Source organism: Lissotriton vulgaris, chromosome 2_1 (assembly GCF_964263255.1).
Source record: "Lissotriton vulgaris chromosome 2_1, aLisVul1.2, whole genome shotgun sequence".
Taxonomy (NCBI): Eukaryota; Metazoa; Chordata; class Amphibia; order Caudata; family Salamandridae; genus Lissotriton; species Lissotriton vulgaris.
In genome coordinates, this window is record NC_141687.1 from 212,257,991 (window position 1) to 212,274,119 (window position 16,129).

General features: G+C 49.1%; 1 protein-coding gene and 1 pseudogene across 1 annotated transcript in view; both read left to right on the plus strand.

Moving 5' to 3' along the window:
* The window catches only part of RHBDD2 (rhomboid domain containing 2), a 111,404-nt gene that overhangs the window by 65,570 nt on the left and 29,705 nt on the right, over window positions 1-16,129 (plus strand). The gene's annotated exons all lie outside the window — the stretch shown is intronic.
* LOC147729856 (uncharacterized) lies at window positions 13,271-13,960 on the plus strand (annotated as a pseudogene).

A 16,129-nucleotide genomic window follows, 5' to 3' on the forward strand; every position in this document is an offset into this window, starting at 1 on the left:
GGTGGAAGTGTTTTCTTAGGTGTGTGAACCTGTGTGGGAAGCGTTTCCATGTCTTGACTAATAAACACCAAGGTGTGGTTAACATGTAATGGGATGCAGCGCGGTGGATGATGAGGTGCGTGACAGCCTTAAAGTCAATGACACTGGCCGTGGAGCGGGCTCTCTGAAAATTTGCGATTTGCTTAGCCTTTAGTAGCTTACTCCAATTTTCGCTGATCAGAAGTAGCTCTCACTACAGAAAAGGTTGGAGACCCCTGTTCTAGGCTAATAGCAGGCGTTCTGTCTTGGTTGGGTTGAGCTTCAGTTAGGCACGTCTGGGTGATGTGCAAGCAGCGTTTGACGCATTGGCTCTCCAAAGCAGAGGAGACATCAGTATAGTTGTTTCATCAGCAGATTGGTTTTAACTGTGAGAAGAGCATCAAGAGGCTTCATGTGGAGGTTCAAGGTGGCAGGAGACAATAAGCAGCTCTGTAGGACTCTACATCTGATGGGGGTCTATTGGGACCCGGAGCTGCCTTTATGAAGAAACTGGTGTCAGTTGGAGGAGAACCAGTAAAAGACATTGATGATGAATCTCATTTGTGACTCGAGGGAGGGATGCTAGACTGTTGAAGGCAACTTACAGAAAGAAGAGGATGGGGGGGGGTGTCGTCTTCATCTGTGGTCAAAAGTGCATCATTTACAATGTGTAACGGAGCGGTCCATGTGCTGCCGCATGACTCGAAGCCAGACTGGCAGTCCATGCCGGAGATTATTAGCATTGCTGTGATCTTGGAGTTTACCATAGACTGCTTTTTAGGTTTCGCCTGGCGTCCGCTGCACAGCAGCGTTCGCGCAGGCGAAATCTAATGTTAGAAAAGTTCTGGCTTTGGTCCCGCCTTCTCTATCCATTGACTAGCTCCATAAATGGAGGCTAGCCATTGGAATAGCGATCTGTCTGTCATTGCCGGAGCAGATTCGTGGGTGTTCCAGCGATTTTTACTCATCCCGCCCCCTTGCGATCGTCATGCGGCGGTGGGCGGGTTTTCTTTCTTTTTTTTTTTCGGTCATGTTTTTGTCTTTTTCGAAGTGTCTTCTGTTGGAATGGGCTGCGAGATTTAAGTTGCCAGGAAGTACTATGTATTTGCGATCTGGTAAGCAGCATTTTGTTTCTAATATCTATTCCCTTTGTACGTCTATCTCGCCTCATGTTGTCTCCCTGTCTGTGTCTCCGTCTTGTTGTCTCTGTTGCCCCCGTTTCATGTCCTTTCCAATGGAATGCTTTCGTCGGCATGTTTACGTTGTTTCTGTGCTACGTCTATCTCGCCTCATGTTGTCTCCCTGTCTGTGTCTCCGTGGTGTTGTCTTTGTTGCCCCCGGAAGAAGTCCAGGTCAGTGCTCCTCTCCCCTCCCGCTGTCCGTGTGCCCGTTCCCGCCCCCTCCCCCATCCCGTTGTCCGTGTGCCCGCTATTGGCATTGTGAATGACAATGCCGTTTATTTATCTGTTTTCAAAACCAACACATAAATACAAATTTTGTCGTTTACAATGCCAATAGCTCAAACTTTTCAAAAGGCGAAACCATTGCATTGTAAATGCTTGTTTTATCATGTACTGCATCCAACGTCTATTAAAGTATACTGAACTCCGCTGTGCATAGCCTTCTCCTTTGGCCAGGCCTAGTGTTTAGCCCTCGTGTGTAATGCCCAAGATGGATACATGAGCTCTTGCCAGGGTTCACAGACCCCATGGCAGGTTTGGATATTGGAGCCAAGCTAGGGGTTTACAATCCCTGCCTCGTGTTCCATGAATTCCGTGATAAAAAGTTAAAAAAAAAAGAATATTAACTTAAGGGGTGGATCTCTTAAAATACCCCACACCTTAGTCTGGTGTGTTAAGGGATGCTTACCCTGATCCTTTATTTTTCATTTTCAGAACTGGGGGTCTACGTGCTCAAGCATGTAAAGGCCATCATAATATTTTTCTCCCAAGTTCGCATCCAGTCCAATCAGCTTTGCTTATGTGGGTCTGCTGAAGGTCCATAAACTCTACATCGCAGACCTCTGTGGAATGACAGTCCAGATATCTCGAAATGTTTAACCCTACCATGCCTGCCTACATAGACTATCGGTCATCAGTCTCCTTTCTTTTCAAAGGGCTGCGGGGAGTTCGAGTTCATTGTAATTTGTGGACGGGCCTGGCTCCACCTTCATCGTATTGTCACAAAGTTAAGCCTGCTTCATTGCAAGGGTACTCCTTTTAATGATTTATTTTTCTTCTATTTATTTGAGCTCTTCTTTGGTTCCCAGTACATACTGCTGGCAAGGGAGCTTACAGGAGCAGCTGGGCTCGAGTTTAGTTTTATTTTCCCCACTTCCTTTTCATTGGACTTGCGTTCTAAGTCAGTGCTCCATTCTTTTTCATGCACCACCCCATCCATTGGCAGCCTACCTAACAGATGCTTCTTTGTGTCCCTGCAGCATAAGCGCCAACATCACAGGCAAGCTCGTCTGCGCTCAGACTCTGCCCACACCAGGAACTCTAGCCCTTCATCCATCCATCATGCTCAACATCTGGCCTACTCATCTGAATGCCTTCACACTCTGAAACCACAAGGCAAGTTATAAGGCAGCCAGTTATCTGCCTTCCCATTCTCACATGTTGCTTTTCCTCTGTTAATGCTCTTACTCCGCACAGTGTTGATTAACATTACTTTAACTTCTGTTAATTCCTTGAAGGCTGCCGTTTTATCGTCTGTCCTGAATTGTTACTCATTCAATGTTCGCTCTTTCCTCAGGCATTTGTAAGACATCTGGGATTTTACAATGCACAAATCTAATGTACATTCCCTCCCAGAGACATGGCTACTTCCTTACCTTGGCCCTGACATCGGAGCAGCTATTTCAGTGAGATCTACTGTGGTTCGTCACGGCTGACCCAATAGGCTGGGTATTGGACTGGTTGTCACTTATGAGTTCACCTTTCATTGCATTGTTACTGAGAATCCTACTTTTTCCTCAGTGGAATGTCTCATTTTTCATCTCCGGTTTAACTCAATAGCATTTCTTTTCTGTACTTTGGTATACCGGCCCCCTGGCTCCTTATCAGTACTATACTATCAAATCATAATGCGTATTGCAGTTTGAAGGCCTACAAGTTTAGTTTACGAACATGAAAGACCTAGAACACCTTGGCCCTCATTGAGGAAATTGGTATTGCACGCTATTTTTTATTAGTCTTTATAGTGTCCTAACTGTTACCCACTTGCCACTTATGTAGATCAATCATGACCCAGTTCCTTTTAGCCTGCCACTTACATCAACTAAGGATTCCTCACGGCACCACACTAAGACTGCATATTCGAACTTCTCCTCTGTCCTTAAAGAAACCCCTTTGGCCTCTAGCTCTGACTTATCTAAGGCAGATGTAAATGTTCTTAAAGTAAATCTCGTGTTCCCTAATATCCATTGTGCCATGTAAGAGCTATTGCTCACATCACAGATCTCCTTCTGCCCCATGGTACTCAGGCGAGTTACAAGCTGTCAAGTGTCACTGTGAAGCAATAGATCATAAACGTAGAAACTCGTACTCTGATGAAGATAAACCATAGAAATGCTATTAGAAACTCTCAACATCTGATTTGTTTGATTTATAGATGCTACTTTACCAATAAAATCAACACTTCTGGAAACTGTTCCTGAGAAATCTTTGCAGTAGTGAACAGTTACATGCAGCCAGAAGTCTGTAACATCAATGTAAAGCCCTCCCAGGAGTTCTGTTCCAATCTCTCCTCATTCTTTTCAGAACGCAAGATACCTTTGGTCTACAACCTCCGCTAGTGTTTGAACTATCTCTCCACTGTCCCTAACTGTGGCTCCCTTGCAGCATTCATCTGCCTATCTGAAAATTACAACCATTTTAACTTCTCTACTGCCAAGTCACTTTGGCTCCTTGCATTATACGATCCTGTGCATTAGCTCTTTACCCTCAACTTCACTGGCTGGAGGCTGGAAACATGCTCTGGGTTCACCAATTTCAAAAACAAATGTCGACAGACCCCAGAAATTCAGCCAGCTATCATCCCCTTCAGCCGCACCTCTGAGCTCCTTTGTACCGACCACCACTGGCTTCACTACTCCTTCACCAAACCCACCGTACACCATCAAGCCCACCTCTACCCTCTCAGAAGCGGGAACAAGGTCACCGAAGAACAGCTCACCACCCACTCTCAGCAAAACCCCATCACCTACATCCACGCATGCTAACACATCCGCAAGCAACCTCCATCAATGGATCTCCAACTGCGCTGACACACTGGCTCCCCTAAAGAGAGCAGCAGGCAAGCAACACTCCAAGAAAGCCAGCTGGTTCTCTCCCACCCTTCATGAGTCCACTCGCACCTGTAGATGGCTTGAGAAGAGATGGAGAAGCAGCAAGACACCGGAAAACCACTCGGCCTTCAATACATCTGTCACAGAACACCACCACCTCATTACAACTACAAAGAAAGCAGCTCTACAAGAAAGGATTAACACCAACACACTTAATAGCATAAAATTCTTCACCGTGGTCAAAGAATGGCTAAACTCCGCACAGAAACAGGAGACCTCTCACCCTCCCAAGACCTCTGCAACAACTTTGGCATCTTTTCCCACTGCAAGATTAAGGAGAACTGTGACCGCTACTGTGGCCTCGATACCCAAGACCCTGCCACCCTACCCGCAACTACCACACCGACGACACTGGACCCTCGCAGACCCTGCTCAACAGGACTCACCGCTGATGACACCCTCAAGATCATAAAGGGTATCCACTCTAAGAACCCTTGGACCCTTGTCCATACTACATCTTCAACAGAGCCAGCAGTTCCATTGCCCCTGAACTCTGCGGCACCATCAACAGCTCCATCATCGCCGCCACCTTCCTGGAAGACTGGAAACACATAGAGATCAACTCCTTGCTGCAGAAACCCTCTGCTGACCCGACAGACCATAAGAACTTCAGACCCATATCTCCACTCCCCTTCCCAGCAAAGGTCATCCAGAAGGCCATGAACCCCTTACTCTCCGAGTTCATAGAAGCGAACCACATCCTTCTCCCCCAATCTTTCTTCCGTAGCAACAACAGCACAGAGACCGCCCTCCTTGCTCCCACAGACGATAGTCTCTTCCTCCTGAACCAAGGCGATACTGCAGCCCTCTTCCTCCTGGAGCTCTTAGCCACCTTTGATACTTTCTCCCACTGCATCCTGTGCACAAGACTCCACAAGGCTGGCATCCGCTCCTTCCTCATCGGCTGAACACAGAGAGTCAGTCTACCACCATTGCACTCTGAACTTGGTAGATCAGCTGCGCAGTGCCTCAGGGCTCATCCTTGAGCTACATTCTCTTCAACATCTTCTTGGCCCCATTTGCAACCATCGTCGGGACCCACGGTCTTCTATACCGACGACACCCAGCTGATTCTCTACCTCTCCAACGAACCCACAGTCACGAAGTACAACTTCCACGACGGAGTGAAGGCTGTCGCTACCTGGATGAAGGACAGCTGCCTCATGCTCAACACCCCCTCCGCCTGGGACGATTCTTGGTGGCCCACAGCACTTGGAACCTCACACCCACAGACCACGCACGAAACCTTGGCATCATCCTGGACTCCTCGCTCACTAGGAATCTTCAGATCAACGCCATCTCATCAGCCTGCTTGCACATGCTTCACCTGCTTCAAAAGATCTTCAAGTGGATCCTCACTGTGTCCAGAAAGCTGGCTACCCACACACTTATCAGCAGCACACATGACTACGGCAATGCACTCTACGCCAGCATCACCCGCAAACTCCTCGAGAAACAGCAGTACATTCAGAACGCCTCTGCCAGACTCATCCTCAACATTCTCCACCGCAGCCACATCACCGGTCACCTGTGAGCCCTCCACTGGCTCCATGTTTACAAAAGAATCACCTTCGAGCTCCTCAGGCATCTCTACAAAACCCTTCACGACACGGGACCTGCGTACCTCAACCACCACCTCACATTCCACACACCCACCAGAGATCTCCGCCCAGCCAACCCTGGCCACCTTCCCACGCATCCGCAAGACCACGACCAGAGACAGATCCTTCTCCTACCTCACAGCAAAGACCTGAGGTGGATTGCCTGTCCACCACAGGCAATCACATTAATGACTCCATTCAGGAGGGACCTCAAGACCTGGCTCTTCGACTGAACCACAGTGCTTTTGACGGACCAGCAGTCCTCCCCCTCCCCAGTGCCTTGAGACCATTAAAAGTTAATATTCGTGCTCTACAAAGTGATTGATTGATTGATCAGATATCTCTTCTATTTCCTCCATAGAAAAAGAAATTAACAAACAACTCTCCAACTGTCTTGAAGTCAACTCCCTCCTTAATCTCTGACCTACTCACAGTACCCAAATTGCTCTACTTATCAACCTAAAAATAATTCTGTGGATTGGCCACCCTGGTCTTATTTGACATCTCAGTGACATTTAACACAGTATCGCTCTCTGCTTTCCTTTCCTGCTTGATTATCTTAGCAGTCTGTAAAGAAGTCCTTATGATTAAACATGATTTTAGCCCACGTTTGAAGCTTTCAGGACATTCTGTATACAAAGACTAGTGAGATCCATAAAAGCCTTACCACCTTGAATTCCCCTGGGATTATAGATTAAAAAAAGTACTTGTCTTCTTAGGGTTCCCTGGTTTCTAGCTGACCAGAGCCCAAATAATGCGGTCATTCTCCTTGGCACGTGGTAGGTTGGGTAATGGCCTGATGTGATTTAGCCCCCACCACAGCCTGCTTGAGTTTAGTGGTCCACTGAGGGAGGGGAGGGGAAGAAAGACAGCTAGGCTTGTACTGGGGAGGGGGACAATACCACAACGTGTGTATACACAACAAGAGAGGAAGGGAATAACGGCTACTCTCCTACCCCTAATTTAAATAGTTATCATCAACAAAAGAGCGCCAACAGGAAAGACAGTGAACCCCTATCTCACAGTGAAAACAAGGTGAAAAGTTACCTAAGATATAAATGGTCATTAAATTGTGTAAAGGGAAAACAAATGGAAAATTAATTATTTTCTAAAAGAACCCTCACTCACCCTAGAGGTGACATGCTTCATCATGGGGTTCGGTCACAGGGGGGCTGACTATCCCCGTCTGTGTGCTACCACGCCTGCAAGTGCAGCGGAGCTGGTGAGTGTGAAAGTGGTGATCAGTGAAAAAAGTGTATGTTTAAAAGATCACAACTGTGCCTTAACAGACTTTATTAGGGGCCAGTTGTTCACATTAAAAACTGTGTGGTCGCTGGATTTTTAAATTTTTATCCAGGGATCTCAAAAAGTGACTGGTCAAAAAAAAAAAATGACAATACCACAACGCCTAGGCAGGCCACCCCACCCCCCTTTTTATTTTATTTAAAACACTTATTCCTAGTGTTGAGGCGAATTCTGCCCCCCTAAGGGCAGATTGGGTGTAAGTCTCCCAATCCTCTTCAGGCAGCAGGAGGGGGTTACAAAAAGAAATTCCCGCACAGTTTCCAGCTCGTTTCTCCCCCCTACAAAGCTGAACCAGGGGTGGGAGAAAGAGGAGGCTCCGATCCCGGGACAGCAGTTAAAATGGCGCCCTGGCAGTAATCCGGGCCACGAGCTCACGAGGCGCTCATCAAGTGGACCTGGCGGCTGCGGGACTTGAAGCGGCTCCGATAGGGCGGCGGTGGACCCCGCGAACCCCACCACTGGTTCCTGAGGCTCCACCGCTGATTCCAGGGGCGCCGCGGACAGAGACAGGCTCTGGTCGGCGGCCCGGGAGTGCGGTGAGAGCGGCGGTGCAGAAATTGAGGCCGGGGACGCACGGCCTACAACCAGGAGTGACCGGGCTGCCCGTGCTGCCCTGCGCTGCCCTGCGCTGCGGGCTGGCTTGACGGGACGCTTGGAAGTGACCAGACGACACAGCCCTTCGGAGGCGCAGAGCGGCGGGGGCATCTGAACCGGGGGGACGGCCGCCTCCTGGAAGCCGAATGCATCCCTAGCGGTACGCGGATGAAGGCGGGTTGCGGAGTGGCCCTAGGAGTCGGGGGCGAGTGGATTGCAGCTGGAGTGGGCGCGGGCATTCCGGCAGCTGTGTGGAGTGAGACGGAGCTGCCGGGTCCAAGCGCCGCCCGGACGCAGTGCGGCGAGAAGAGACAGACGCGGCTAACGGCGGGGTAGTGACCCCACATCATCATCCCAGGCCGGCGCCGGATGGGAGGAACAGCGCCTAGATACTTTGATGCGGGGGTGCTTGTCTAGGGGGCCAGGGGAGGCCGCATGAGCACTCCAGCCAGCCAGGCGAAGGGGAGGAAGGCCGCTACAGCGGACAGGCTCAGACGGGAGAAACCACAAGGGGCTTGGGATAGGTCTACCCGGAGGGAGTCTCGGCAGCGGTTGGAGGTCCAGTCTCACGTCGCCAGTAGGTGGGCTGCCCTCAGGTGGCGCAACCTCCGGATCCATGCATTGCCTTAGGACGGTGCAGCGCCTCCTCAGCAGGATCGAAGAAGGTGGGGGGCCCTACTGTGAGGGGCACGAGCCATCAGATACCCCCTCCTCCCTGCTGTTAGGTGATTCATTGCGAGCTTGATGTAAGGGGCATCAGGAGAAGCCAGGAGAGGAGGCCCGCACCAGCCCCTTCCCCCGTGGGGTGGTAGACGCCCAGAGTAGGGGGATCCCGGCGGGGTGCCCGTTCGGAGGGGAAGAGGCAGAGGCGCAGTAAACCCCAACGGGAGACGCATAAATGGCGGGCCAGAGGAAGAAAGGGGATCGCACCCTCCCGCAAATGTTCGGAAAGGGACAGGCAAAGGGAGACAAAGGACAGTCGTCCCCAGGGGCGCCCCGGCAACAAAATGAATCCAATGAAGGCGAAGTGCCCATCACCAAATCCTTCCCAGAGACTCTATTTAACTCTCTCAGACGACTTCCACGCCTTAAAACAGGAAGTTGCAGGGGAGGTTCGGGAGATCAAGAGGGAGGTGGACGGACTCGGAGAAAGGGTGGCCACCATCGAGGACGCGGACCGCGCAAGAAGCGAGGAAGTGGAGCAGTTGCAACAGGACATCCTACGCCTGAAGGAACAACAAGTGGATCTGCAAGCTCATGCAGAAGATTTGGAAAATAGGTCCAGACGGAATAACATTTGGGTCCAGGGGGTTCCGCCTAAAGAGGATGGACAGATATCACGGGATACCTGCAAGCCCTATTCCGAGACATCCTGGGGGAATCGGCGGACTTTGATATCAGGATTGATAGAGCGCACAGAGTGGAGTTGGCGAGGCGTGCATCCGCTCGAGCACCGGACATTCTAGCCTTTTTACCGGACTTTCCCCTCAAAGAACGCATTCTCAGGGAAGCAAGGCGGAAGCAGCGCCTGCGGTTTCAGGACCACCCAGTGCCATTATATCAAGACCTGTCGGCGATCACGCTTCAAAAACGCAGGGCCTTCAAAGTAGCTACGGATTTCTTGAGAGGCAAAGAGATCCCATACTCCTGGGGGCACCCTTTTTGCCTGATATTTAAATGGAATGGCGCCCTGCACCAACTTCGCTCCCTCCAGGAGACATGCAAACTGCTGGGCATAACCCAGACGGAGGAGAGTGAACCACCGAAACCACCCAGACGGTCCTCCAGGGATGGCTGGCAGCAAATTGTCCGACGCTCGTCGGCGGCGAGCTTGAAGCCGGACGCACATATCATCAAGCAGGGGCTGGTCAGTGCCATACAGGAGGTGACCAAAGGCACCAGGTCTTCGGACTGATTGTTCTCAGGGGGCAGTACTTATTAGCATAGTCATTACGCGAGTCCGGGGGGTGGCTGGGACCACCGGGAGCGACATGGCTGCACGTTCCCACAAGTAATTCACCACAGCCCTGCGCTGCACGAGGGCAGGACTGGGACTATGTTCGTTTGTTGGGGTATTGAGTTGGGGTTGGGAAGAGGGGGACGGGGTGAGAGGGGGTGAGTTGGGGTTGGGGACTGGAGCGTTTGTTTTGGGGGGGGCACCCCTCTGTCAAACTTTTTTTTCTGTATTATTTCCCACAAACTACACAGGGCGCCTGAGTCAATGATTGAGAGAAGATGACTCAAAAACGTCTTAAGATTCTTTCCCTTAATGTGCGAGGGCTAAACAACCCCATAAAACTATGAGCTGTCCTGTCCCTTTTAGAGCACTCAACAGCAGATATCTGCCTCCTACAGGAGACACACCTGCTACCTAAAGACCAACACCGACTTAAGTCCTGTGCCTTTCCCACACAACTATTCTCGTCCTCCTCCAAGAAAACAGCAGGGGTGGCGATACTGGTGTCCAGATCATTCCCGGGCAAGGTACTCCACCGAGAGGCAGAGATAAAAGGGCGACTGCTGGTGTACCTATTCCTAATGGCAGGCCAGATGCTAGTGGTGGGCTCTGTATACGCACCCAACGAGCGGCAAGAGGTATTTTTCCAGAAAGCGTTGGCAGCAGCCACGACCAACACTGAATGACCTTTACTGCTGGGGGGCGACCTTAATCTAGTTTTCCATAACACGACGGATCGTTCCTGCCAAAGTTCGGGTCAGGTGGGGGCTCTTTCCAAATCCGGACATGCACACCTCCAGGATCTGGGCCTCATTGACCTGTGGAGACACCTACACCCACGCAGCACAACATACACCTATTACTCGGGGGGGGGGCCCATAAGACCTATGCCAGGCTCGATTACTTTCTTTCCTCCTCCCCACTGGTGCCGCGAGCGCAAGAGGTAGACATCCTGCCAGCATCACTGTCTGACCATTCCCCGGTGGTGGCCACCTTCTCACTCCCAGCCGCACCGAAACCGCAGCGACATTGGCGTCTTAGGGAATCCCTCCTACATACGGTGGACCGGATTAAATCCGCCATCAACCACTTCTTATCCCACAATGTGACAACACTGAGACTTCGAGGGCAAGGCAGTGGGCCGCCCTTAAGGCCGTACTGCGGGGCAAATTTATATCCATCGCCACAGCCAATAACAAAGAGCGAGCGCAGAAACAGGAGGAGATTGCACAGAGAGTGGCTGAGCTGGAGCAAATGCACCAGCGTACCGGAGCCGCGCGGGCCTGGCGCCAGCTGTGCGCAGAGAGGAAAATGTTAGCAGCCTTGGACCAAGACAAGGCGGAATACGCAGCCCTCTGTCTCCGACATGCCTATTATGCTGGGGGGGATAGATGCGGACGCCTGTTAGCGAACAAGCTGCGTGAGCAGTTCCAGAGACAAGGGGTACAGGCCATACATACCACCCATGGCGACTTGGTCTCAGACGATGGGGCAATAGCGGAGGCCTTCAGGGCTTTTTATAAGACACCGCAAGCAGGCCAGGGATACCTAAAGAGTGCACATCTCCCTTCCCTGAACTCAGCCCAGGCGGCATTCCTGGACAGAGCCATCAACCTACAGGAGGTGATGTCAGCGATCTCGCGCCTGAAACGTGGGAAATCCCCCGGGCCAGATGGGTATCCGGCAGGTTTTTTACAGAACGTTCTGTCACCAGGTGGCCCCCCTGTTGCGAGATCTTTTTAACTCTTTTGCCCAACCCTGCGCGATACCTGCAGAACTCTTGGAAGCAGCAATTACGGTCATACCGAAACCGGGAAAAGACGCCACCCGCTGTAGCTCGTATCGACTGATTTTGCTCTTAAACATTGATTTTAAACTGTATACGAGTATTCTGGCACCCTATATGTCACAACTGGTGGAACCGGACCAGGCCTGCTTCATACCCCAGCGCCAAACCAGCAACAACACTAGGAGGGTCCTCCATCTCATTGAAGCGGGGTGGCGCACGAGACAAGACTGCATGCTACTGGAGATAGATGCCGAAAAGGCCTTCAATAGGATCCACTGGCCTTATCTTGAACAGGTCTTGCACCTCTTTGGACTAGGGGACGTTCTTTGTACCCGCATTCTGACCTGCTACAGGCTGCCTAACGCTGTGGTGCGCGTCAATGGGCATGCATCCTCTCGCTTCCTGATTGGCAGAGGGACTAGACAAGGGTGTCCCCTTTCCCCTATCTGATTCGCTCTATATATGGAGCCGTTGGCACAAAGGATTCGGCAACATGCACTCATCAAGGGAATCAAATTTGGAGGGGACACGCACAAGATTAGTCTTTACTTAGACAATATTTTACTTTCCCTCACCGACCCGTCCAATCTCTTCGAGCTCTTTTTAATTGAAATGCACAGTTTCGCACTGGCCGCCGGGTTCAAAATTAACACCGATAAGTCCATTGCCCTCAATATCTCCCTGTCAGCTGAGACGTTGGCCGCGGTGCAAGAGGAACACTCTATACAGTGGTCCAACACCACGGTCCCATACTTGGGTGTCCTCCTGGGCCCCACCATTCCGGCCACCATAGAAGCGAACTATACTAAACTCCGCTCACAACTCCGCTGAGAGCTCCAGAGATGGAAGCGCCACTCACTTTCCTGGCTGGGGAGGATAGCGGCCACCAAAATGACACTCCTGCCGCAGATACTATACCTATATCAGACCCTTCCCCTGCGTCGCCCGACAGGCTGGATACAGCAGACTTAGTCTGAATTGACACGTTTCATATTGCAGGGCCGTTGTTCACGTTTTAAACAGGACATCGCGGTTCTCCTACCCGAACACGGTGGAGTGGGGATACCCGATCTACAGCTCTATTTCTATGCGACACAGCTCGGAAGCCTGGTGGAATGGCACAAGTTGGAGTCTGGCAAAAACTGGCTCTTCCAGGATCAGGCAGTGGCGGGCATGTCCTTACAAGGGATTCCCTTCCTTCCAAAGCACCACCGGCCGCCTAATTTATATGCGTCCCATATTACTGGCACGGTCATGGAGGTTTGGGATCGGGTCTCTACCAAACACGAGTTCACCTCCTTCCCCTCCCCCTTGACACCACTATTTGCCAACCCCGACTTCACCCCGGGTCTAGACCCCAAGGCGTTCGCGGCTTAGAGGCACTTCCCTTTGCAGGTTTCTAGGTCACCTTTTTAACCTGGACTGTATCCTTTCATTCCAACAAATGAGAGAGAACTATGGCATTCCAGAGGGTGATAGGCTACCTTATATGCAGGTTCGTCATTGGGCACTTCACCCACAGGTTAAGCCAGGAGCGCAACGTCATCTCACTCCGTACGAGAAGTGGCTAGTCACGCGCACGTCTGACAAGAAATTAATTTCTGACTTATATCAACAACTCTGTGGTAATTTATTATTTTAAATTTATTACAGGTATGTCAGATCAGGGGATGTCAGCACCACCCACCTTTTTACCAATTCCAGGTGAACCATCTATTCCCTGGAAAAGGTGGAAAAATATATTTTTTACTTATTTGTTAGCAATTGGTGGGGATAAATATGGTCCCTTAAGGAGACAGGCCATTTTATTACATCACTTGGGAACTGAAGGTAGAAGAATTTATGATGATCTACCTGAAATTTCCTTGGGAGTTGGGAATGGACATCCAATTAATGTTTATGACATGTCTCTCATGATATTAGAAAAGCATTTCACTCCTAAACTAAATGTAGTTTTTGAACGACATAGGTTTTTCTGTCGCACTCAATCACAAGATTAGGATATAATAAACTATGTAGCTGCTTTACGAGGTTTAGCGGTAACTTGTGATTTTCAGGGTTTAATGGATTCTTTAATTCGTGATCAAATTGTTAGGTGCACGAAAAACAAAAAAATCAGAGAAAGACTTTTATCTTTGGATCCAACTCTTGATGAAGCTATTCAGATCGCAAGAAGCATGGAGAATACTGATGTTTGGTTAAAAGAAATTGATGTTGGAAAATCAAGCAACAAAGGCGTTGTTGCGGTCGATGTTGAGGAAGTGAAGGACAAGAAAGAAATTAAGATACTTGATAATAAGGCCAGTACAAATAAGTTGCCTGAGAATCAATCAATCAATCAGTGACACTTATAAAGCGCGCTACATACCCGTAGGGTCTCAAGGCGCTGGGGAGGGGGGGTGCCGCTACTGCTCGAACAGCCAGGTCTTCAGCTTCTTCCTGAAGGAGAGGTGGTCTTGGGTCAGGCGCAGGTCGGACGGGAGGGAGTTCCAGGTCTTGGCGGCCAGGTAGGAGAAGGACCTTCCTCCTGTAGTCGCTCTTCGGATGCGGGGGACGGCGGCGAGGGCGTGGTTGGCTGATCGGAGGTGGCGTTTGGGAGCGTAGAAGTTGACTCGGCTGTTGAGGTAGCTCGGGCTAAGAAAAGGACAATTATTTGTTATAGGTGTGGTGGACCAGGGCATATTGCCACAAGTCCAACCTGTGGAGCAAGGAATTCGATTTGTAGAACTTGTGGAAGGAGGGGACATTTGGCTAAAATGTGTAGAACAAAATTGCGTCCTGCACAACAATCTAATGTTAAAGTAGTAGAAAACCTTGGTGTGGTACATGAAGATGTGATTGTTGCAATTGAATGTTATATTTTTAATGAAACTAGTAATGACAATGTAGTTGGGTGTAATAATATTGATGGTACCAATGGTGTTGTGGTAAAAAGAGAAAGCACTGACAAGCTTGAAAAACCACATTGTGATATTATGATTGGAAAATGTATGGTAAATGTCCTAGTTGATTCTGGAAGTTTATTCACTATTATTTGTAAAATGGTTTTCATTGAACAAATAAAGGGGCGAATAACTGACCTACTACGATCTGATATAAAAGCAGTTGGATATGGAGGAAAAACTATCAATATCATTGGAATGTTGTGGAGTGATATTACATTTAAGGGGAATGCTGTTCATGGGAGAGTATACATATCTGAAGATGGTTCCAATTTGTTAGGTTGGCGGCACCAAAAGGACCTAAATATAATTCTCAATCCAAATAGTCAAGAACCTGTGATGGTCGTAGAAAGAGTGTGTGAGATTGAGACAGAGTGGAGTGAAAAATTCATGTCTGGATTCCCAAATGTTTTTACAGACAAATTGGGTTTGTTGAAGGGTTTCACACATCGCATAATTTTTAAGAAAAATGTGGTGCCAGTGGTACATAAAGTTAGGCCTATTCCTTTACTTACGAGGGAACCTCTTCAACAAGAACTGAATAAATTGTTGGAAAATAAGATCATTGAGCCAATAGAAGCATCAGAATGGCTTGCCCCCATTGTAGTTGCCCCCAAGGAGGGTAATAAAATTCGTTTGTGCATTGATCTCAGAGATCTGAACAAAAATATCTGGGTGGATCGGCAACCCCTACCCAATATTGGGGAAATGTTGAGTGGAATGAGTGGTGGCAAGGTTTTTTCAGTGCTAGATATGTCAGCTGCCTACCACCAAGTAAATTTACATCCAGACTCGAGAGCCTTAACATCTTTTGTAACTCAGCTGGGTGCTTTCAGATATTGCCGCATGCCTTTCGGATTGGCTTCTGCTTCTGCAGTTTTCCAAAGGATTATGCACAATATTTTTAAGGGGATGGATAAGATCTTGTGTTTTCAAGATGATATTCTTGTAGTGGGTGAGACCTTTGAAAAACATGATGAGCTTCTAAATGAAGTATTAAGAAGGATTGATGAACATGGCATGACCATAAAGAAAGAAAAGTGTCAATTAAGGAAAGAACAAGTGAACTATTTAGGACACGAGATATCTGGTAAGGGCATCAAGCCAAAGAATAGCATTGTAAAAGCTATTGTTGAAGCTCAGAGGCCTGTAGACAAGGATTTGCTAAGGTCATTTCTGGGTTTGGCAGAGTACTGCTCAAAATTTGTGTCTAATTTTTCTGATCTGGTTGAGCCGATGAGGGCATTGTTGAAAAAAGGTATTGAATTTGAGTGGAATCAAGCTTGTGAAGAGGCGTTTAAGAGGGTCAAAGATTCTTTGATTTCTGCTCCTGTGTTGTGTCATTTTGATATTCGTAGAAAAACTGTGTTGACGACAGATGCTAGTAATGTAGGTTTGGGTGCAGTCTTGACACAGTATGCTGATGGAGAGGAGAAAATAATAGGATATGCATTGCGTCGTCTACAAGGTGCTGAGAAATCTTATTCAGCAATAGAAAAGGAAGCATTGGGATGTTGTTGGGCAATGCATCATTTCAAGTTTTATCTTTGGGGTTTGCCTTTTATGCTTAGA